This window comes from Convolutriloba macropyga, chromosome 4, assembly GCF_964194025.1.
Source record: "Convolutriloba macropyga chromosome 4, txConMacr16.3, whole genome shotgun sequence".
NCBI classification, from domain to species: domain Eukaryota; kingdom Metazoa; phylum Xenacoelomorpha; order Acoela; family Convolutidae; genus Convolutriloba; species Convolutriloba macropyga.
In genome coordinates this window covers 47,124,276-47,147,766 of record NC_134471.1, presented here as the reverse complement: position 1 = coordinate 47,147,766, position 23,491 = coordinate 47,124,276, and the positions used below count along the sequence as shown (strand labels likewise).

At 35.8% G+C, this 23,491-nt stretch overlaps 1 protein-coding gene across 1 annotated transcript in view; it reads left to right on the top strand.

The window, feature by feature from the left end:
- LOC142337710 (uncharacterized) overlaps window positions 1-23,491 on the top strand; it is a 249,159-nt gene that overhangs the window by 119,741 nt on the left and 105,927 nt on the right. The gene's annotated exons all lie outside the window — the stretch shown is intronic.

Here is a 23,491-nt window from a genome sequence, read left to right as displayed (position 1 = left end):
TTGCTTCATTATGTACTAAAAAGTGATTTGTATCCTCTTCCACAGGACTCGAACCCGCGATAGCTGGATCAAAAGTCCATCGCGCTATCTACTTGAATCCTGATAACTGAAGTCCGAAATTTTGTCATTTTGAATTAACTAGCAGGCCCGCTAAAGCATAACAAGATCATTTAAAAGAATAGAAGTTTTAAAATTCATTTTTTCTCGTACCACGTCGGGCTGGAACATATGCCACTCGTTCAACAGTCATAGGCATTGCGTTACGTTACCGATGTGTTTGATTTAGTATATTACCCCCAAGTACCAGCAATTTTATGTTCAATTTTTTGGGCTTGGATAATTTGCATATTTAGGGAGCGCTAAGACTAGTACAGATAGCGAACTTCTACATGGTGGCGTAGCGTAACCCACTTAATACGTTAGGCTGCATGTTTGAGGAGCGTAAAGAGAGATATGGAGGGGAAAAAAGACAAAAAAGAAAACACAGAAAGGAATGGGAAAAGAAATAAACAAAAAAGAGAAAAGAGACAGAAGACAAAAGAGAGACCGAAAAAAAAGAGAAAAAAAGCAAGAGCAAAAAGGAGAGAAAAAATAAAGAAAAAAGACAAAAAAGAGAGAAAAGACGAAAAAGAGAGAAGACATAAACGACAAATCAAAGAGAGAAAAGAAGAACAAACGGAAAAAAAGAAAAGCAACAGAAAAAAGGGAAGCAGTAAAGAAAAAAATGATGGACAGAAAAGGGAAAGAAAAGAAAGAGAGAAATGAAGGACAGCAAAGAACGAGACAAAAGAGAGAAGTAAAAAAGAAGGAGAAAAGCAAGAGAGAAGAAGAGAAAAACAAGAGATGAAAGATAGAAGTAAATAAGGTCGAAAGGAAATAGAAGAGAAACAAATGAGAAAAAAGGAACAGCAATGAACAAGAGAAAGAGGTAAAAGAAAGATAAAAAACACACAGAATTGAGAAAAAGGAACGAGAGAAAAGCAAGAGAAAAAGTAAAGATAAAAGCAAGAGAGAAACGAAAGACAGAAAATACAGAGCAAAGCGAGAGAAACAGAGAAACAGTAGAGAAAAAAAGCTGGACAGAAAAGGACGGAGAAAAGGCTGGAGAAAAGAAAGAGAAGCGAAAGAGAGAAAAGAAAGAGAAATGAAGGACAGAAAAGAAAGAGACAAAAGAGGGAAAAGCAAAAAAGAAAAGAGAAAAGCAAGAGAGAAGTAAGAGACAAAAGCAGGAGAGGAAAAGAGAAAAACAACATGAAAGATATAGATTTAAAAATCTAGAAAGGAAAGACGGAAGAGAAAGAAAAAAGTGAGGAAGTATAAAAAGAACAAGAGAAAGAGGTATAAGAAAGAGAGAGAATTGGGAAAAATGAAAGTGAAAGGCAAGGGAAAAAAGAGAACGAAAAGCTTGAGAAAAGAGAGAAAAGAAAGACAGAAAAGATAGAGAAAAGCGAGAGAAAAAAACAGAAAGGAAAAATGAAAGAAAGAGAAAATATAGAGAAACTACAGAGGCAGGAAGGCGAGAAAACGAATGCGAACAAAGAAAGGCAGGAAAAAACAAGAGAAAGAGGTAAAAGAAAAACAAAAAACACGCAGAATTGAGAAAAAGGAACGAGAGAAAAGCAATAGAAAAAGGAAAGAGAAAAGCAAGAGAGAAAAGGAGAAAAGGAAAAATAGAGAGAAAGGACGAAAAAGAGAAAAGACATAAAAAGGAAAGAGAAACGAAATGCAAACGTAAAAAAAAGAAAAGCCAGAGATAAAAGAGAGAGAAACAGTCAAGAAAAAAGATGAACAGAAAAGGGAGACAAAAGAAAGAGAAATGAAAGACAGAAAAGAAAGAGACAAAAGAGAGAAGTAAAAAAGAAAAGAGAAAAGCACGAGAGAGGTAAGAGAAAAAAGCAGGAGTAAAAGAGAAAAACAAGAGACGGAAGATAGAAGTAAAAAAGGCAGAAAGGAAAGAATTGAAACAAATGAGGTAAGAAAGGAAGAGCAAAGAACAAGAGAAAGAGGTAAGAGAAAGATAGAAAACACACATAATCGAGAAACAGGAAAGAGAGAAAAGCAAGAGAAAAAGGAAAGAGAAAAGCAAGAGAGAAAAGAATGACAGAAAATACAGAGCAAAGCGAGAGAGACAGAGAAACAGTAGAGAAAAAAGGCTGGACAGAAAAGGACGAGAGAAAAGAAAGAGAAGCGAAAAAGAGAAAAGAAAGAAACGAAGGACAGAAAAGAAAGAGACAAAAGAGGGAAAAGCAAAAAAGAAAAGAGAAAAGCAAGAGAGAAGTAAGAGACAAAAGCAGGAGAGAAAAAGAGAAAAACAAGATGAAAGATATAGATAAAAAATCTAGAAAGGAAAGACGGAAGAGAAAGAAAAAAAAATGAGGAAATAAAAAAGGAACAAGAGAAAGAGGTATAAGAAAGAGACAGAATTGGGAAAAAGGAAAGTGAAAGGCAAGGGAGAAAAGAGAACGAAAAGCTTGAGAAAAGAGAGAAAAGAAAGACAGAAAAGCAAGAGAAAAACGACAGACAGAAAAGATGGAGAAAAGCGAGAGAAAAAAAAACAGAACGGAAAAAGGAAAAAACGAGAAAATATAGAGAAACGACAGAGGCAGGAATGCGAACAAAGAAAGGCAGGAAAAAACCAAAAAAGGGAAAAGAAATAGAGGAAAGACAAAAACGAAATACAAAAAAGTAAGAGTAAGGTAACAAACATAGCTGGCAGATTGCCAGAAAAACCCGCAATAGCTTCGTAGATCTGCAGTCTAAAAAAAACAGTTAAAAGAACAGACCAAAAAAATCGTCTTTTCATTCAAGGCTATGCTTCTACTTATCTACTTTATTTTTAAATTATCTGTTAATTGCCTTAATCATAATTTTAAGCAGAGTTTTCTAATCTTATCTCATACGAGAAACACTCGGCTTTCCCTTATAGGGTTATAAATAACTAATTAAACAAAGACATTAAAAATAGAAGTGTAAGCGAAATGAAATGCCTTTTAAAAGACTCTCCCCCACCGTATCAGGATTAAAAACCAGAATTCACTTACATATGCGAGTAACGTGTCCGGACAAAACAGTCTCAGACAAAACAGTCCCAGACAAAATAGTCCCAAATTGCACAGTATTCCCAGACAAAATAGTCCAATAAAAGCAGACAAAATACTCCCCAAAAAATATTGATAAATATCGAAATAATTGTAAAAAAATCTACAAACAATTAACAAACATAATGTATGAATTAATTTTCTGAATGTTTGTTTTTAATTGATATGAACGAGGATTATTCCAAAAACTTGGTTCAAAATATATAAGTTGGCTAAAATGAAGTTATAATCAGCTTAGTATTTGTTCAATTGAGTACAATTATATGAATAACTTAAGTGGTTCCTTTGTTTATTGGTGTGCATATGTTTAACTCTAGGTCTATTTGGGACTATTTTGTCTGGAAATGTTTGTCTGCTTTTTTGGGACTATTTTGTCTGGCACTATTTTGTCTGAGAATATTTTGCTATTCGGGACTGTTTTGTCCGGGACTGTTTTGTCTGAGACTGTATTCTCTGTGTTCACTGCGAGTAATTATGCAAATATCTTGAATGTGGCATTAACGCCACTATAAGTGTTTTAGGAAACTAAACGTATTTGATGATTTTATAGAAAAATAGAGATTTTTCACTATGTGTCTTTGATTGCATACTTTATACACGTTTTGTTCGATGGAAAATGCTCAGTGATCTTGCTCATCAATAGAAAGAGTTCAAAAACTCTAAAAAGGCGCAAGTCAAATAAACAAAGTGCAACCTTTTCTTTGAAAAATGGATTGAATATAAACAGCAGGTTACAATGGTTTTTAACGCGATTGAATTATGCAGTCTTAAGAATAAACTCATTACAGCGGTTTAATTTTCTGCACTGTTTTTAGACAATACTCTTACAGAACTTCTTACCTATCACATATTATGGAGTCTGCTGTAATGTTCGAACTAAATTCTGTTAAAACATAAAAAAGGGTCAGGTTAAAAGCACACATTTACTACAATGTTTGTTTACATCTTCGTTGTACATAATTTTCAGTACGGTTTTTTCCGGTTTGCTACACAATGCCAATTCCACATGGTCTAGAGAAATGTCTTAATTGGCAAAATAATGACATCAAAATATACGCAAATATTTTATCATTGGACTTGTTTGTTGGTACACTTGAACCTAATGCAAAAAAAAGTAAAGCCGTTCGAAATTCACGTCATTTTAAGAAACATATTTAATATACTGATGATGACATAAGCTCAGCGAGTTCAAAAAGACGTGGGAACGACTGAATTACGACAAAAACCCTCTTTCTTTTACAGAATGCGTTCAATTGAAAGTTAATGTCCAATTTCAGAAGTTTTATCAGGTTGCACAAAGCCGTAATTGAAAAACATAAGAGCAAATCTAAAAGAACAAGTTACTATAGTTTAAGTTTTTGAAAACCAAAGTTTAAAACGAATTCTGCAAAATTCGATCTTTTATTTCTAAGTTCCCATTGTTTTGGATTCCTTTTCTTGGCTTTCAATGCAAAATTTTCAAAAGAATATTGCCCACCTCAAGTCAAATCAATATCGAAGAACTCTTTGTATAGAATTTAAAGTTCTATGACTTGTTTTTGATGAATTTCTGTGGTGTTTTTTCCATTTTAGTCGAATAATGCCGCCAAAAAATTTTTAGAGACATTTGTTTGCATTCCATCATTTTAATCCATTCTTATATACATATTGGTAAACTTAGCGATTCACTTTTCTAATTACGATATTTTTTCACATTTAATTGCCTTAATCGCCATATCGATAGTATTTTCCATTCAAATCACATACGAGTAGCACTCTTCTGTAATTTATATTGTTAAAAACAGTAGAAGCGTAAGCGAAACGCGTTTTTCTCCCCTACTTATTAGGATTGAAGACTGGAATTCACTTACAAATGCAAGTAATTATACAATCATCTTGAAAAAGAATCATAACGTTAAAAACACACTTTTACAACATTGTTTGTTAATATTATTGTTTTACATAATTTTCAGTACGGGTGTTTATGGATTTCTATACAATGCCAATTCCCCATGGTCAAAAATAATGTCTTTAATTGTAAAACAGTGGCATCAAAATTTATGCAAATATTTTATCACTGGACTTATTTGTTGATATACTTTGACCTAAAGCACAAAAGATTAAAGCCGTTTACAATTAATGTCATTGTAAGATATTCTTTGAGTATACTGATGATGAGATGAGCTCAGCAAGTTCAAAATGACGTGGGAACAAACTGAATTACGATAAAAACCCTCTTTCTTTTACAGAATGCGTTCAATTGAAAGTTAATGTCCAATTTCAGAATTTTTATCAGGTTGCACAAAGCCGTAATTGAAAAACATAAGAGCAAATCAAAAAGAACAAGTGACTACAGTTTAAATTTTTGAAAACCAAAGTTTAAAACAAATTCTGCAAAATTTGATCTTTTATTCCTTATTCCCATTTGTTTCAATTCCTTTTCTTTGCTTTCATTGCAAAATTGTAAAAAAATATTGCCCACCTAAAGTCAAATCATTATCGAAGAACTCTAGACCTCTTTTATAGGATTTAATGTTATATGACTTGTTCTAGATGAATTTATTTGCTGTTTTTTCCATTTTAATCGAATGCTGCCGCCAAAAAAATAAAAGACAGTTGTTTGCAATCCATCATTTTATTCCATTCCTATATACACATTGGTAAACTTAGCGATGCACTTTTCGTATTATGATATTTTTTTTCATGTTTAATATCCTTAATCGCCATATCGATAGTACTTTCTTTTCAAATCACATACGAGGAACACTCTCCTTTACTGATATGGTTAAAAATAGTAGAAGCGTGAGCGAAATGCCTTTTTCTCACCTACTTATTAGGTTTGAAACCGGAATTCACTTACATATGCAAGTAATTATACATCTTTCTTGAATGTGGCAATAACTCCACAATAAAGGTTTTTGCAAGTTCAATGCATTTAATAGTTTTCTTAGAAAAACTGAGATTGTTGATATTCTGGCTTAAGAATTTAATTGCATACTTTCCACACGTTTTGTTCGATGGAAAGTGCTCAATGAGTTTTCTGATCAGTTGAAAGCGTTCAAAATCTCTAAAAAAAGTGCAAGTCAGTTAAACTAAAAATGTTTCATTTTCTTCGAAAAATGGATTTAATACAAACAACAAGTTACAATCTTTTCACCCGATTGGAGCATGCACTTTAAGAATAAACTCTTTCCAGCACTCTATTGTCAGCTGAGTGAGTTCGCTGGTTATTCGAAAGTGTCCAAGTTCTCTCAAAAAAGCGCAGATCATTCGATCAAAAAGTGAATGGGTTTATTTAAAAATTGGATCTAATATTTTTTGAAGCATGAAAATATGAATGAAAGCGCTGAGTAAGGTTATAAATCTGCGCCTGAAAATTTTACATGTGTGAGCTATTGAAATTGGTTTTTCTTAAAATCATAATACTAACGAACCCAGTGACTTCCTTATAAACTTTTTAGTTCGCGGCCGATGATATTTTGAATAGGGTATTTGTTGTCTGGCTCAAAAGACTTTCTTCGATTGTGATGAAAATAGTCTGCATCAACATCCTGATCATGATATTGTGTATATGGCGACAACAATTGTGACCTATGTTGAGTTCTGAAGTCAACCTTGAATTGTTTTTTTTTATATTTTGGAACCGGTTTTTTTGCTCGGTTTCAAATCTCAGTTTAGTCCTATTATACAACCAAACAGAACACAAATGATAATTGCGTTTGATCGAAGTTTTCGTCTATGACCCTTGTGCCGAGTGACCTTTGTTTTGTTAATCTTCATCGTCTGCTAAAAAATCTGACAGTTTGTTATTGTGTCACTACTGATGGCTGCTCAAGTTTAGTAATCTAGGTCTGCTATTTTTGATAGGTCTGCTAATTTTCTCAATGATCTTTTTATGTTTACCAAATTTTCATATATGACCTCAATTTGTTTGAAAAAAAGCCCGTAAAATATATGACGCAGTTTGATAACTAAAATAGTAATTGACTTTGTATAGTTTCTAATATCCTTCTATGGTGCTCATTCCGGGACCATCTTCAATGCCCACCATGTTCAAGGTTTCAACGATAAATAACGTAGGAAATCAAAATTAGGTCAATGAAATTTTTTACAGCTTAAATCCTTCGCATCCTTCAAAGCTTGACATTTTTTACCATCTGGTCTATTAGCTGGTTTTCTGATAACGGCGATCAGCAAACTCCAATAAAAAACTTTCCTCAATGACGTTTTTAAGCTAAAGAGAGTGACAACGGGAGTGCATTTTACACACAAAGACGTACAAAAACTTTTTGAGTCGCAAAAAACTCTCATATGCAATTCAAATGCATGCTCCAATAAGACAGAACGTCGTAGGTTAAAAGTCTTGTAACGATTTCCACTCATTTCAAAAAAAGCTCAGTGAAACATCAAAATTTGGGCATCTAATATTCAATTTAATAAATGAGGTTGGATATTACAGCAAAATAGCCTAAAATTTTTGAACTTGGGAAATTAACTTGGTGAAACTATAAATTCAAACAGTACAAACAAGTATTAAATTTTAAAAACTGAAGGTTGAACAATCTAGGGGACATTCTTCAAACTAAGAATTAATTTTTCTCGATCAATTTTTAAAATATAATGACTGTTCTTCCGTTTCATAACGAGACACGAGTACTTACAAGTCCTGAGAATATTGAACCTATCAAAATTTTTGGCACCTACTACATTGCCCGCAAGAGTTATCAGGGACGCCCCAGATGTTTTTTCGTAACCGCTAATTTGAATTTTAAAAAAACCTCAAACAGAAAAGAAAATTGCCTGGGATTGGAATTACCGAAAATGATTCCGCTGTTTCCTCAAAACTATATCCGCAAACTATATGATGCGCAGATAGAAATTTGTTTGTAAGTTAAACATTAAATAACAGACAGTTTTCGTTGAGCAAGCAAGATTCTACAACAGACGCAATAGTTTACTTCACTGAGCACAAACGAAAAAAATTGATGCATGTAGTCGTCTTGATCCCTCTGAAGCACTCGACTCAAAAATTAGTGCAACACTATTAAAAAAAAGAAACGCATTGGATTCAATGGTTTATTAGCAAAAAAAGGCTCGTTGCTAAGTGTATCGTTCTGGGAGCGCCTTTTTCAATGTTTGTGCCACCGATTGGTAATAAAGCACCGGTTAATTAATACAAAACGCTGGTAATTTTCTCATTGTTTTAATATCCCATCGCAAAACTCAAAACTGATGAAAACAAGTGGAATACACAATAGCTGTACAGGACTACTTTATGTCACCCGCAACTATAAAGCCAAATTTAACGTTTTCGGCTAAAATTATTAATCGGTGCAAATTCGAGAAGAAAAAACCATCTTCAATGCCCACCATGTTCAAGGTTTCAACGATAAATAACGTAGGAAATCAAAATTAGGTCAATGAAATTTTTTACAGCTTAAATCCTTCAAATCCTTCAAAGCTTGACATTTTTTACCATCTGGTCTATTAGCTGGCTTTCTGATAACGGCGATCAGCAAACTCCAATAAAAAAAACTTTCCTCAATGACGTTTTTAAGCTAAAGAGAGTGACAACGGGAGTGCATTTTACACACAAAGACGTACAAAAACTTTTTGAGTCGCAAAAAACTCTCATATGCAATTCAAATGCATGCTCCAATAAGACAGAACGTCGTAGGTTAAAAGTCTTGTAACGATTTCCACTCATTTCAAAAAAAGCTCAGTGAAACATTAAAATTTGGGCATCTAATATTCAATTTAATAAATGAGGTTGGATATTACAGCAAAATAGCCTAAAATTTTTGAACTTGGGAAATTAACTTGGTGAAACTATAAATTCAAACAGTACAGACAAGTATTAAATTTTAAAAACTGAAGGTTGAACAATCTAGGGGACATTCTTCAAACTAAGAATTAATTTTCTTCGATCAATTTTTAAAATATAATGACTGTTCTTCCGTTTCATAACGAGACACGACTACTTACAAGTCCTGAGAATATTGAACCTATCAAAATTTTTGGCACCTACTACATTGCCCGCAAGAGTTTTCAGGGACGCCCCAGATGTTTTTTCGTAACCGCTAATTTGAATTTTAAAAAACCTCAAACAGAAAAGAAAATTGCCTGGGATTGGAATTAACGAAAATGATTCCGCTGTTTCCTCAAAACTATATCCGCAAACTATATGATGCGCAGATAGAAATTTGTTTGTAAGTTAAACATTAAATAACAGACAGATTTAGTTGAGCAAGCAAGATTCTACAACAGACGCAATAGTTTACTTCACTGAGCACAAACAAAAAAAATTGATGGATGTAGTCGTCTTGATCCCTCTGAAGCACTCGACTCAAAAATTAGTGCAACACTATTAAAAAAAGAAACGCATTGGGTTCAATGGTTTATTAGCAAAAAAAGGCTCGTTGCTAAGTGTATCGTTCTGGGAGCGCCTTTTTCAATGTTTGTGCCACCGATTGGTAATAAAGCACCGGTTAATTAATACAAAACGCTGGTAATTTTCTCATTGTATTAATATCCCATCGCAAAACTCAAAACTGATGAAAACAAGTGGAATACACAATAGCTGTACAGGACTACTTTATGTCACCCGCAACTATAAAGCCAAATTTAACGTTTTCGGCTAAAATTATTAATCGGTGCAAATTCGAGAAGAAAAAACCATCTTCAATGCCCACCATGTTCAAGGTTTCAACGATAAATAACGTAGGAAATCAAAATTAGGTCAATGAAATTTTTTACAGCTTAAATCCTTCGCATCCTTCAAAGCTTGACATTTTTTATTATCTGGTCTATTAGCTGGTTTTCTGATAACGGCGATCAGCAAACTCCAATAAAAAAAACTTTCCTCAATGACGTTTTTAAGCTAAAGAGAGTGACAACGGGAGTGCATTTTACACACAAAGACGTACAAAAACTTTTTGAGTCGCAAAAAACTCTCATATGCAATTCAAATGCATGCTCCAATAAGACAGAACGTCGTAGGTTAAAAGTCTTGTAACGATTTCCACTCATTTCAAAAAAAGCTCAGTGAAACATCAAAATTTGGGCATCTAATATTCAATTTAATAAATGAGGTTGAATATTACAGCAAAATAGCCTAAAATTTTTGAACTTGGGAAATTAACTTGGTGAAACTATAAATTCAAACAGTACAGACAAGTATTAAATTTTAAAAACTGAAGGTTGAACAATCTAGGGGACATTCTTCAAACTAAGAATTAATTTTCTTCGATCAATTTTTAAAATATAATGACTGTTCTTCCGTTTCATAACGAGACACGACTACTTACAAGTCCTGAGAAAATTGAACCTATCAAAATTTTTGGCAACTACTACATTGCCCGCAAGAGTTTTCAGGGACGCCCCAGATGTTTTTTCGTAACCGCTAATTTGAAATTTAAAAAAACCTCAAACAGAAAAGAAAATTGCCTGGGATTGGAATTACCGAAATTGATTCCGCTGTTTCCTCAAAACTATATCCGCAAACTATATGATGCGTAGATAGAAATTTGTTTGTAAGTTAAACATTAAATAACAGACAGTTTTCGTTGAGCAAGCAAGATTCTACAACAGACGCAATAGTTTACTTCACTGAGCACAAACGAAAAAAATTGATGCATGTAGTCGTCTTGATCCCTCTGAAGCACTCGACTCAAAAATTAGTGCAACACTATTAAAAAAAGAAACGCATTGGATTCAACGGTTTATTAGCAAAAAAAGACTCGTTGCTAAGTGTATCGTTCTGGGAGCGCCTTTTTCAATGTTTGTGCCACCGATTGGTAATAAAGCACCGGTTAATTAATACAAAACGCTGGTAATTTTCTCATTGTATTAATATCCCATCGCAAAACTCAAAACTGATGAAAACAAGTGGAATACACAATAGCTGTACAGGACTACTTTATGTCACCCGCAACTATAAAGCCAAATTTAACGTTTTCGGCAAAAATTATTAAACGGTGCAAATTCGAGAAGAAAAAACCATCTTCAATGTTCACCATGTTCAAGGTTTCAACGATAAATAACGTAGGAAATCAAAATTAGGTCAATGAAATTTTTTACAGCTTAAATCCTTCGCATCCTTCAAAGCTTGACATTTTTTACCATCTGGTCTATTAGCTGGTTTTCTGATAACGGCGATCAGCAAACTCCAATAAAAAACTTTCCTCAATGACGTTTTTAAGCTAAAGAGAGTGACAACGGGAGTGCATTTTACACACAAAGACGTACAAAAACTTTTTGAGTCGCAAAAAACTCTCATATGCAATTCAAATGCATGCTCCAATAAGACAGAACGTCGTAGGTTAAAAGTCTTGTAGCGATTTCCACTCATTTCAAAAAAAGCTCAGTGAAACATCAAAATTTGGGCATCTAATATTCAATTTAATAAATGAGGTTGGATATTACAGCAAAATAGCCTAAACTTTTTGAACTTGGGAAATTAACTTGGTGAAACTATAAATTCAAACAGTACAGACAAGTATTAAATTTTAAAAACTGAAGGTTGAACAATCTAGGGGACATTCTTCAAACTAAGAATTAATTTTCTTCGATCAATTTTTAAAATATAATGACTGTTCTTCCGTTTCATAACGACACACGACTACTTACAAGTCCTGAGAATATTGAACCTATCAAAATTTTTGGCACCTACTACATTGCCCGCAAGAGTTTTCAGGGACGCCCCAGATGTTTTCGTAACCGCTAATTTGAATTTTAAAAAAACCTCAAACAGAAAAGAAAATTGCCTGGGATTGGAATTACCGAAAATGATTCCGCTGTTTCCTCAAAACTATATCCGCAAACTATATGATGCGCAGATAGAAATTTGTTTGTAAGTTAAACATTAAATAACAGACAGTTTTCGTTGAGCAAGCAAGATTCTACAACAGACGCAATAGTTTACTTCACTGAGCACAAACGAAAAAAATTGATGCATGTAGTCGTCTTGATCCCTCTGAAGCACTCGACTCAAAAATTAGTGCAACACTATTAAAAAAAGAAACGCATTGGATTCAACGGTTTATTAGCAAAAAAAGACTCGTTGCTAAGTGTATCGTTCTGGGAGCGCCTTTTTCAATGTTTGTGCCACCGATTGGTAATAAAGCACCGGTTAATTAATACAAAACGCTGGTAATTTTCTCATTGTATTAATATCCCATCGCAAAACTCAAAACTGATGAAAACAAGTGGAATACACAATAGCTGTACAGGACTACTTTATGTCACCCGCAACTATAAAGCCAAATTTAACGTTTTCGGCTAAAATTATTAATCGGTGCAAATTCGAGAAGAAAAAACAGAAGTCAAAAATCAGGGGTATAGATATATAAGATCTCATAATTAGAAGTTGAAAATCTTTTTTCAAATTGGCCCATGTTATTAAATGTTTTTACAATTCGAGAGACTGCCTGCCGTACAACCGACTTACTGTTTTAATATTTCTCTATTGATTAGCTATTTACAATATCCAGCCTTATTGAGCACCACTGATAACAACCTAATCGTTACCTTAGAAAAGGTTTAGGCTGGGCAGTAAACGTGTGTTTCGATTTCTAGTCATCTGCATATATTAAGCTCTTGAAGCAAAAGCTAACTGTCCGTTTCCTGCTCGACTACAGAATAACTATTTTCTAGTCAACAACCAGCATTTAATCTGTCAAATGGAATCTTGCTACGTAATTTTGACTGTTATAAAACATCAATGAACTGAAAAAATTTTTCATCAGAGTTAGAAGGAGAAGATACAGTGAAAAAAGCCTAATCCGAATAGGTTTTGAAGTTTCTAAAAGTTTGCCGAAAATACTACCCAGGTAGTTAAGCAATTTTTTTAAAAAAAGGTTCTGCGAGGAGATTGTTGCCATCTATGAAAATCAAGCTTTGGTAGAGTTTTATGGCGTGTCCTCAAGTTTTCAAGAGCACAATAAATAATTTAAAAAAAATTGGTTTTTTAGCGCAATTGTAATTTTTCTCTATCTTTAGCAATCGTGAACGTGCAATGTTTCCTTTCAAAAACGAACATTTTAAAGTTATTTACTAACCTTCTGCAATACTAATACAAAACGCTACCTGGCACTATACATAAGACATTGACTACTCAGTCAATTCAGTGTTCCTTTATTGTCCTGGGCAATGTTAAAAGGCTATTGTTTAGATTTTAACACCTTCCGCATTAATAAACTTATCGACAGCAAAATGGGGAAGGACGAGGATCTGGTAGGCGATGTCGAAGTGCAGACCAACAACGAAAAAATACTGGAAAATGATATATTGAGACGACAAAAACAGCAAAAACGACTTTCAAAAATTTTAGCACCTCAAACAAACAGCCAATCAAATGGGTTATTTTGGTACTAGACAAATTAGTGCCAAGCGTGGTCGGAAAAACTTGGAAATTATTTACGATATCACAGTACACGGGGCTTGAATCATCAAAACATGAAGACCCAGAGACACAATTAAAATCCCGGTACGCCGTGACACAAAGACACGAATGACAAAAAGTCAGACTTCGCAAAGCTCGAAGCAGCCAACGCAACCCTCAACTTGAACGACTATGCAGTTTACCAAAAGCTGGAACCCGACCATCAGTTGCACTTGTCGCACAAATGCACAAATATGCATTTTTTAAAAAAATTTTAACATAAATTCAAGGTATGCTTGGTTGGGGAAATCATAGTTGAAATCATTTCTATGTTCGGTCGATTCTCAGAAAGTTTTCTTGCGATCAGCCTTGTGCCCACAAATTACCATGGTGCCCACGCAATTGAGTATTTGCCTTTTATTTGTTCCCAAAAACCCTCACAATCGGGTCTTCAAAATTTCATCATCATCAACCCACACAATTGGGTTGAAGGGAAGAAATGAGCATTGTCCCCTCTCATTGGGTGACAAAGAAATTCGTGCACATCAATAACTGGGCAACTAAAATTGGGTGAGCCAAGACTGTAAATTATCCATTGTGAGGCTGATGGTGTTGTCGCAGGAATGAGTCTCATAACAGGGGATCTCTGGCGATCAGCAGTGTGGCTGAACCTCTCAATAAAGTCATTGAGACTCCTTGAGATAACCGATTGTAGGCAATTAATAAACCAGCTGGTTGAAAGTTTCGTTTATCGGCAAGCAAGGCTATACGTTTCAAAAATTTTCGAACCAAATCTGAGAAGCCCCGAAAGATTCAAACGCGAGTGGTACAAACTGGATACCTACTTGGGCACATTTTTGGGCGTATTGCTCATATTTCCTATCTTCAGCATTTGTCAGATCAAAACCACATCTCCTCGCCGCATCTGAAATTAGACTGGGCTGCAGTGGCGAAGTTATTGTTACGTCTAACGCAGATGGTTGTCCCGCTGACCAGCTGGGCAAGTATATGTCTCCTGGCCTTAAGTTATTATCTGGAATCAAATTTTTCAGTTCACAGACGGGAGATAAGTTTGCAGTCGATCAAGCAGCAAATATTCTATCCCTCACTCTATCGTGTTGCGATATCATATCCCCCTACCATGACAGCTTAAAGCGTGATCACCCAGCTTGTCAAGTCTGCCGTTTTGACAGTAAGGGCATTTTCGTTCCTCAACGTATAACGGAACAGCAATCCGATACTTCAATATGGCTCTGAATTCATTTGACTGAAGGTGAAGGCCCAGACTAGATATTGAACGTGTGGAAAGCCAGGCACCAGATTGAGGCAACGTTAGTGAAAGCAAACACCGCTTTCAGTTGGTCAACTGATTTTCTAATACCAACACCAGTTTTGCTTATTGATAGACAAGCCTGCTTGCAAGTGTTGTCACGTATAACGGTGACTAACATATTTCCAAATGTTGTTTTGACGGTTGTCAAAATCCTGCAGAATAACAGAGGATTCGTCTGATGGAGTGTTACATTGCAGGGAATATACCATCTTTGGCGCACAAAGACAGCTTCGAAGAATTCCAAGCGCACATTGTGGGTCGTCTACATACGCCAGGTTGTCGAGCAGTTGCTCTATTTTGTTGACTCCTTTTCTCAAAGCTGCAGCAACAAAGCTGTGATTGCCGATTGCAGCGCCCAAGATCTCAAGTCCTTCTTTGCTATTTCTCTTTACTCTGTTATCTATAGCGTTCAGATCAACGGTTGCCCAACGCTCACATTTTTCTATTCTGAGCTCTAAACCGCATCCGTTACCCAAATTTGTCAACAAATTCAATGCTGTGCAAAGTTGTTGGTGGGTACCAGCAAGGGTGCCATCATCCAAATACCAGTTATGCTGTACTAGATTTGGTAATTTTGTTTCAATTTCTTTAATGATTGGCCACAGAGCTAGTGAAGACAAAAGCGGCTCCAAAATATCCCCCTGTTGAACTCCCGATTGGCGACTTAAGTATGAGTTGTTAAAAGGCAAATGACTGTGTTTTAAGTAGCAAAAAGTTGCAAAAGGGGCAACACTAGGTAAGAACTTTGCGACTGCTTCCAAAACCCTGCTTTTTTTATAGAAATGAAGGCATTTTTGAAATCAATCTGCAAAATTCCGGATTTTTTTTGCAGTTTTTCAAAGGAAACTCTTGTTGCATGTACTATGCCCTCAGTACCACCCTTGACTGCAACTCCCAATTGTTTTGTGTTAAATAGATCAGCAGCTTCTGAGTTCGCTTCACGAGCTATGCATTTAGCAATAAGACGTCGAATGACTTCCCCAACAACGATAAGACGGACCCCACCTTTCAACTTTTTCAATGCATTTAGTGTTGCACTACATAATATAGGAGCAACGAATTCTGGAAACTGACCCCGGGTGGCTAAGATGACAATTTTTATTGAACTAGTGATTGCTCGCTTTAATTGATCAGTGGCACCGCAGTTTACTGCATCATGCAGAAGATGGGAGAATCGATTTGGGAGAATACTGATGCCTCGTCAAATTGAAATGCGTTCGTGTTAGCTTCTTGATCAAATTGGTGACCAGGTTGCTTTTCCTTAGGGTGGAGCTTTTTAAATTCATTCAAAGTTTCAGCATTGTCAGGTGCGACGCCTTCAGCAGACGGAACTTTCGCTGCCCGCCCAAACTGCCCCTGCAGGCACAGAGATTTCGCGCGGCTTGCTAAAGCGTCTATTGACTCATTGCTACTTTTATTTGACTGCTTCATTGAGGCCGCCTTGTACCACAGTGCAGCATAATCAACTGATTTCCCTCTCAAATCTGCTCAACAACTGTTTTTCTTGCTGCTGCTTGTGTTTCTTACCCCGCAATTAGACGCGCGTAGAACACATTTGCTAATTGCAAAGAGTTTTTACCAATTTTCTAGCGATTGCGCGTGTGAAATGCAAGCACCGATAACGGATGTTAGTAATTCTGACTATTTTACCCGAAACTTTACAGGAATGATCTTTAGGGTAGATATGTGCTTACTGCTGATGGTTTCGAGATCTGGGAGTTCATTTAGATTTATATCTGTTGCAGCTAGATTTGGTGAACACGCGGATTGCAAAATCTCGTCTATCCGCTTCGCTAAATCGCGTGGTATCTTTTTCACTTTAGACAGTATTGGCTTAAATTGCGAGTAGGCCCATATTGATTTGGAGCACACCATCTCATCGAAATTCGCTCCCCACTGGTCATATGTAATTTTAGTTTTTTGAAGATGATGTTCGATAACAGATATCTGGTACAGTTTATCTTGTTTGTCGGGGTAGAAAAGTGTTGTTTTGGGGGGCACTTGAAAGCGGGAAGCGGTATCATCAATTATTAAATTATTCTTTTGCTGAGTCAGTCCCGACGATAAATTGCATTGCTTTACCCCCTGACTAAGCTCTGTAGTATTGTCAGTCTCAGCTAACAAAACCTTCTTGCTTTCTCTAGTTTTCATAACTGTTAACATTGAATGCGCAATTGCCTACCAAGTTTTTTCTATCCCACCAGAAAAAAAAACTAGGACGGGGGTCGTTTTTGTTAGATCTCACCTGTTTGAGGTCCACACAAGCTGCTGAAGAACCACTACATAATTGATTTGCTCACGTACACAGTGCTTCTGATATGATATCACCAAAAAAAAGTTGGTGAGGGATCAATCTAGGGTGCTCAAGATTCGGTGTAAAATTTTTGAATATGCTATACAGCCATTAAAATATGCTATACATGCTATACAGCCATTAAAGACACTAACAGCCTAAGCGCCAATTTGCAAACAAACAAGGCCATTGAAGCAATTGATCCGAGAAAGAGCAACCTGGTGAAAGTTTGCCAAACACAAACCCCGAGCTCAAACCCGCCCAACTCAGGCAACAAGCAGAGTCTACAGGAAGAAGCTCAAGCATAATTCGTCCGAACCGCAACCGAAGTCCAAGCGTTCAAGGGATATGATCCCCAATTCGCTATTAGCATCGTAAAATACTGTTCCGCCGAATTTGATCACCCCGGTGTCTGATTCAGTGAGTAAAACTAAAGAATCAAGAACTCAGCTGAAACGTTTGGTTGCGCCGCTCTCGAGCAACACCTTCAATCGGGGTCCTTGAGAACCATGGAGAACCACCAGTCTAACAGCAAAGGTTTCTAATGAAGCTGCTACAAATCTTATGCAAATTAACACAACACCCTCACCCTGGCCACTGTTTTACGGGTGAAAAATGCAACAATTGTTGACCAAAAACTCGCACGCCGACCATAGCCAGAGCTCGAAACAGGGTGACAGACACTTGTCCGCCATGCAATATGACTGAAGCGGATTCCCTAGTGATGGTCTTATTGGGTACAAAATTCTATTCAGCATACAAAAAACATCTTCAGCAAGGTAAACTAGAACCACTAATTTTGATTTTTAAAATTTTGTACTAATTTTGTATATAACATTTTCAACCCAGGGATTAAATATATAATATTTAACCCCTGGGTTATATTTTCAATTTACTTATTTAAAAACAAAATCTTTGTTTTAGGTTAATGCAGTAATATTTAGAAATAAGTTTGTAATTTTTCCTTCCTATTCATTCGCTTCACTAATCTTCTGATAAATAAGTAATTTTAGACTACCAGGTTTTTGATATTTTATAATTTACTATTGTAACTTTCGCCGTCTGCATACCGCTAGCAGTATAAAGTCAGCATGATTTAAACTGCAGAATGGCAATCTTGCCTGACAACATTGCAATACGGTATTGTTCGTTATCTGTTCTAACACAGTGATTACATTGTCAGTTTGCTATAGCGCTGCCAACGTAATTCATTACTAAAGTAATCATTGCAATAATAAAAACAACAAAAACAATAATAAAATCTAGTAAAAAACAGACAAAATTATTATTATTAATAATAATTATATTAATAATAATAATAATAATGATAACAAAAAGAATAAAAAAATAATAATAATAATAATAATAATAATAATAATAATAATAATAATAATGATAATAATAATAATAGTAACAATAATAATAATAAACAAAATAATAATAACAACGATAACAATGCAATGATAATAATCATAATAATAAAAACGATATTAACAATGAAGCTACTAAGCTACTAATAGTAATAAAAAAAATAAAATTAATAAATATAATATTAATAATAATAATAATAATAATAATAATAATAATAATAATAATAATAATAATAACAATAATAATAGTAATGAAAACAATTATAAAACACAGTATAACTGTGATGGAGCCTTAACTAACCCCTAAGAAAGAACTGCATTTAGTCAATCATTGTTACTTAAAACTCCATTGTGTTGAATTATTCGTGTTTTTCAATATGTATTATTTCATGATTGTTATTTTACCGCTTCTACGCAAGTGAACTAAAACTCTCTCCGTTGACTAGCAGGTATTGTTTGATGTCAACTGTTTAATTTCATTTCTCGCAAGCGAACGAATGTGAAGAAGGTGAAAGATAGAGTATGAAAGCGATCCGAATTCCTAGGTCCTGAGATAATTCATTTTTGTGAGAGATAGTTTACACTCAACCTCAACATGGCGCAACCAATGAAATCACCAATCAAGGTACCCTTGTATTGTGAAACAGGAGCAAATCCCGCAATCGAGTGGCAAACGTGGGTTTCCACGTTTAAAATGGCAGTCTTGTCGAAAGAGAACATTTATATAGATCAACTTCTTCGTCTCAAACAAAACGCTGTGGACCTCTTCAATCCCATTTTACCAACATATGAGGAACAGATTCAGAACAGAGGCCCAATTATCGACAGATACACTTAGGATGAAGCTGACATCCACGTAAAAAGCTTGCTATATTAAATTCTAGGGACAGAAGCAACGCGCATATTCCATCAGCGTGAACCCACACAGTAATCAATCACTGCTCCACTCACGAACTTGCCTATGACTTGGAACTAACCTTCACGAGGCCACAAAATCTGACGTTCGACCTATTCCATCTTATTACAGTACATCAAAACTTGAACGAAAACCTACAAACATTCTTTAGTCATTTAGAACTTGGCTCAATAGCAGCACCAGGGAATGTAGACGAAGATCTTATCAAAGACCTCTTTATTGCAGAAAAGAACAACAGTGCAATACAGATGAAGTGGCTCTCAGAATTTTGGAGCCCAGCGTAGGTATTAAATCTTGCGCTGTCCCAAGAACGAGGTCAAAATACTAACGGGAGATTCTGAGATCCTCAGCTCCAATTAGAACAACCAGGTAGCAGCTATCTCAAACAACGGGCCCTGGCAGAACCCAGTATCCCAACAGTCGTCAGTACAAACAAATACAAACAGCGAACTTTGCTGGAATTCCAATGGAATATTTTCCCAAGGGCACATCAATCAATGCTCTCCAAAAAATCATAATGTATATTATGCATGAAAATGGGACCTTTTGCTAACATCTGAAGATCGAAAATACCTCCCCGACACCTCCACGACGAAATCAAACAGGAGGTCAACAACAACCTTGGTAACCGGAACAAAACGCGAACCAACAACGACAAATCTCTGAAGATAATCTGTTAGAGGACCAGACGAACGAACCTCAAGAAACAGAATCAGTTGACCCTGAGTCAATTTATACATCAGGAAACTAAAGGAAAATTGGTCGACAGTCAACCTGGTTGTCTCCAATTAATTCGCAACAGTATAAAAATATACACCTAAACAAACTAAATGCAAATGAAGTTGGGGTCGGTACAGCACACCCCAGTAAACAGAAAATCCACTGGCTAGCCGATAATGGATCCCCGAGGAGTTTCATCATACTCGAGAACGCACAAGCTATAAGGAGAAATAAACCATCGATAATCATGAAGCAGTGCATCAGCCGGGCACAATACAAATGTTTCAACAACAATAATATGAAAATCAAAGGACTGTTAAATCTCAATTTTCAATCAGGACCATGGTTAGCATCGGACTGCAAAGTGTTGGTAGTAGCCCACAACACGAGCCACTTGATGGCACGAGATATTCTCCACAAGCTAGGAATATCACTCTATCAAACCCAAAACCCTTCCCTAGATAATCACACTAATTCAGTTTCCAAAATTGAGAAAATACCGTTAAATGGATGTTCATAAAACACCCCCACTTCTGTACAAAGCTTGGAAGATCAAAAAAACCATATAGAAAAATCGAGATTTAAGTCGAACCATACGCCAAAATAACAGAAATGACAAAGGGTCACTCTACACTTATTCGAAAAGTTCAAAATCGAACCGGGCAAGCTTATAAACGACAAAAAAAGGTAAAACTAGAAAATTGTCCGAATGTTCGTGAGTCCAGCTGTTATAACAGTGAAAAAGACAAATCATTCAAACTGTCATTAGATTCCAAAAAAAATCAATAAAGCAATCCATTAGAAAAAATCAATTGCAAAGCATCAACCACCTAGATGATACAGTGCCCCTTTATATCACACAACGGAAAGAATCCCCTGGGAAACTCTGATTTTCAAAAATCGACAGAAAATATGCGTACACTCAGATCCCCCTCCTCGAAACATTAGCCAGACACTGCGATTTCAGTATATTAGGTGGAAGCGCTACAGGCACCTTTCGCTTCTTAATCGGATTCTATGGCCTGACAGACATGCTGCAACATTCCAGAAAACAATTAACCGAACATTAGAAGGAATTACCTCAAAGTTTGCATTTCTGGATGAGACTTTAGTAATAATAAAAGGAATTCTATCGGAACATGAAAACGAATAAAACAAGATGAAGGAAACTAGATCACGAAGGCCTAGGAATTAGTTTAGCAAAATGTGAATTCGCCAAAAACACAATCGAATGGCTTGTATTCACAATCACACACAAGGAAATCAGACAATCCAAAAACACTGTAACAACTGCGTTTGTTCTCAGGGACTGTACACCATCCAATAAACATGGTCACAATACATACCGCAATCGAACCTCTCATACCCTTACTTCAGAAAACTTCAGAAATAAAAAATACAAAATCAATTGGACAGAAGAACATACTACAGCATTCAATAATATTAAAAACAGAATAAAACTTTTGTTGAAGAGAAACTTTTCGACAGATCAAAGCATACACCTCGAAAAGGGCGACGCAAGTTCACAGGGACTTTGGGCAAGCATTGAAGAAAAACACGATGAAAACTGACATACAATCGCTTCGCAAGCAGATTCCTCAATACTCACCAATCGAAATAATGTACAAACGATTTAGAACTCCTTGCATATGTGTGGGCATTAAAGCATTTTTAATATTCTTTGTATGGCACTGAACTCATCTTACAAACAGATCATCATGCATTATTAACAGCAATAAACGATAATTGGAGAAACAGAAGGTACCAAAGTCGTTAAACAGTTTGAGTTGACAGACCATTTAAACTTCATTCCAAAAATCCACTTCCCTGGCCAACAGATGACGACACAAAAAAGACATCATATATCTAATCAATGATTTTAAATTTATGCTAAGCAAAAATTCGACCGAAGGTCATTCGGCTAATTCTACACTTCAAAACGAGTTGCAAATGAGGTCATTAACCATAGTATTTACATGCTCCATAAGAAAAAAGTTTTTTGCCTTTGTGTCAATACAATTCAGTTGCTTCCTTTAAACTTTCACGTATTTCAATCTCCTTCAATTCGAAATTCTTCTACGTTTTCAAATCTAAATTTACTTAAACATTTAATTAATCCTTCTTTACTTCAAAAATTTTCAAATTCAGCTAATTCTTCATCACTTAGCTCATCATTACTTAAACCTCTTTTACTTTACAATCTTGCAAATCATAAATGTTTTTCTAACTCAATGATTTCTGATCAAACTTAATCAAAATCTTCCCAAAATCAATAAACTTTACTACGAGAAACCGTCCAAAATTAAATATTTTTTAACAAAAATTTGTAAAAAGCAACTGTGCTCCAAACAAACCAGAAATTACACTAGTGGATTCCCCGAAACAAATGATAACCAGTTCCACTCAAACAGGTGAATTGTCGAACAAAGGTCAGTGACAGCTTCCATTAAAGGAAGATCTCTATAACAAGATCTACCCACTGACTAAAGAAAGAGACATTGCCGCAATACCGGAAACGCTTGCGCCAGTTAATTGTCGAGGATTTTTTCTCAGAAGCCACGCTCAGAAGCCACTAGTCAGAAGGCACTATGTCAAGGACCAAGCAATTTTCCACTATTGTTAAATTGACGAAGGGTCGTAACGGGTCAACATTACAACGCGTAAGCCCGTATTTCTTTTCCCTCAAACGTGATTTATCCGTTACGCCCTCAGGCTCCACTCTCTGTGACAACAAATTAATGGTACGCAAGGACCTTAAGCAGAAAGATATTTATCTATTCACTGCACCAAACGCGCCCAGGGCCTACATGAATGCTGCGTTTAGCGGACCTAATTTGGTTCCCTCGAATCAACAGGGACGTGACTACAAAAAAGCAATCGTGTACAGATTGCATAAAAAAAGGTAAAAAGCTGACGAGCTTTCAAAGCGCGTGCACTCAAAATCCATTGTAAAAAAACGTTGAACGAATCCTCGCACCAGCAGTTGACCATAGAGCAAACGTTATGTTTGAAAGACTCATACAAACCATTAAACGCAGAATTGCGGTAATGGAACATGATCCTCTATGGTCATCAGGCGACCTCGCTTCGATAGTAGCTAAATTAATAGAATCCATTAACTAATCCCATCCGCTACAACAAAAACCAAAACAATTAAAACACATTTCGTCAGGCACATAATACCGAATTATCAAACATATTAACAAAACCACCAAACAAAATCTTGTCATATAGTAAGTTAAAAACTTTCGCCTCAGATCAAGCCACTCTGCGTCACCCCGTGCTCCCCAGGGAAACCATCTGGGATTGGGAAAAGGATTCCGAAACAGAGTTGAACAATCAATACAAAGCCAGCTTTCAACCAGCGCCACGGTCACCTACAGATTCCGACTACTCAGACG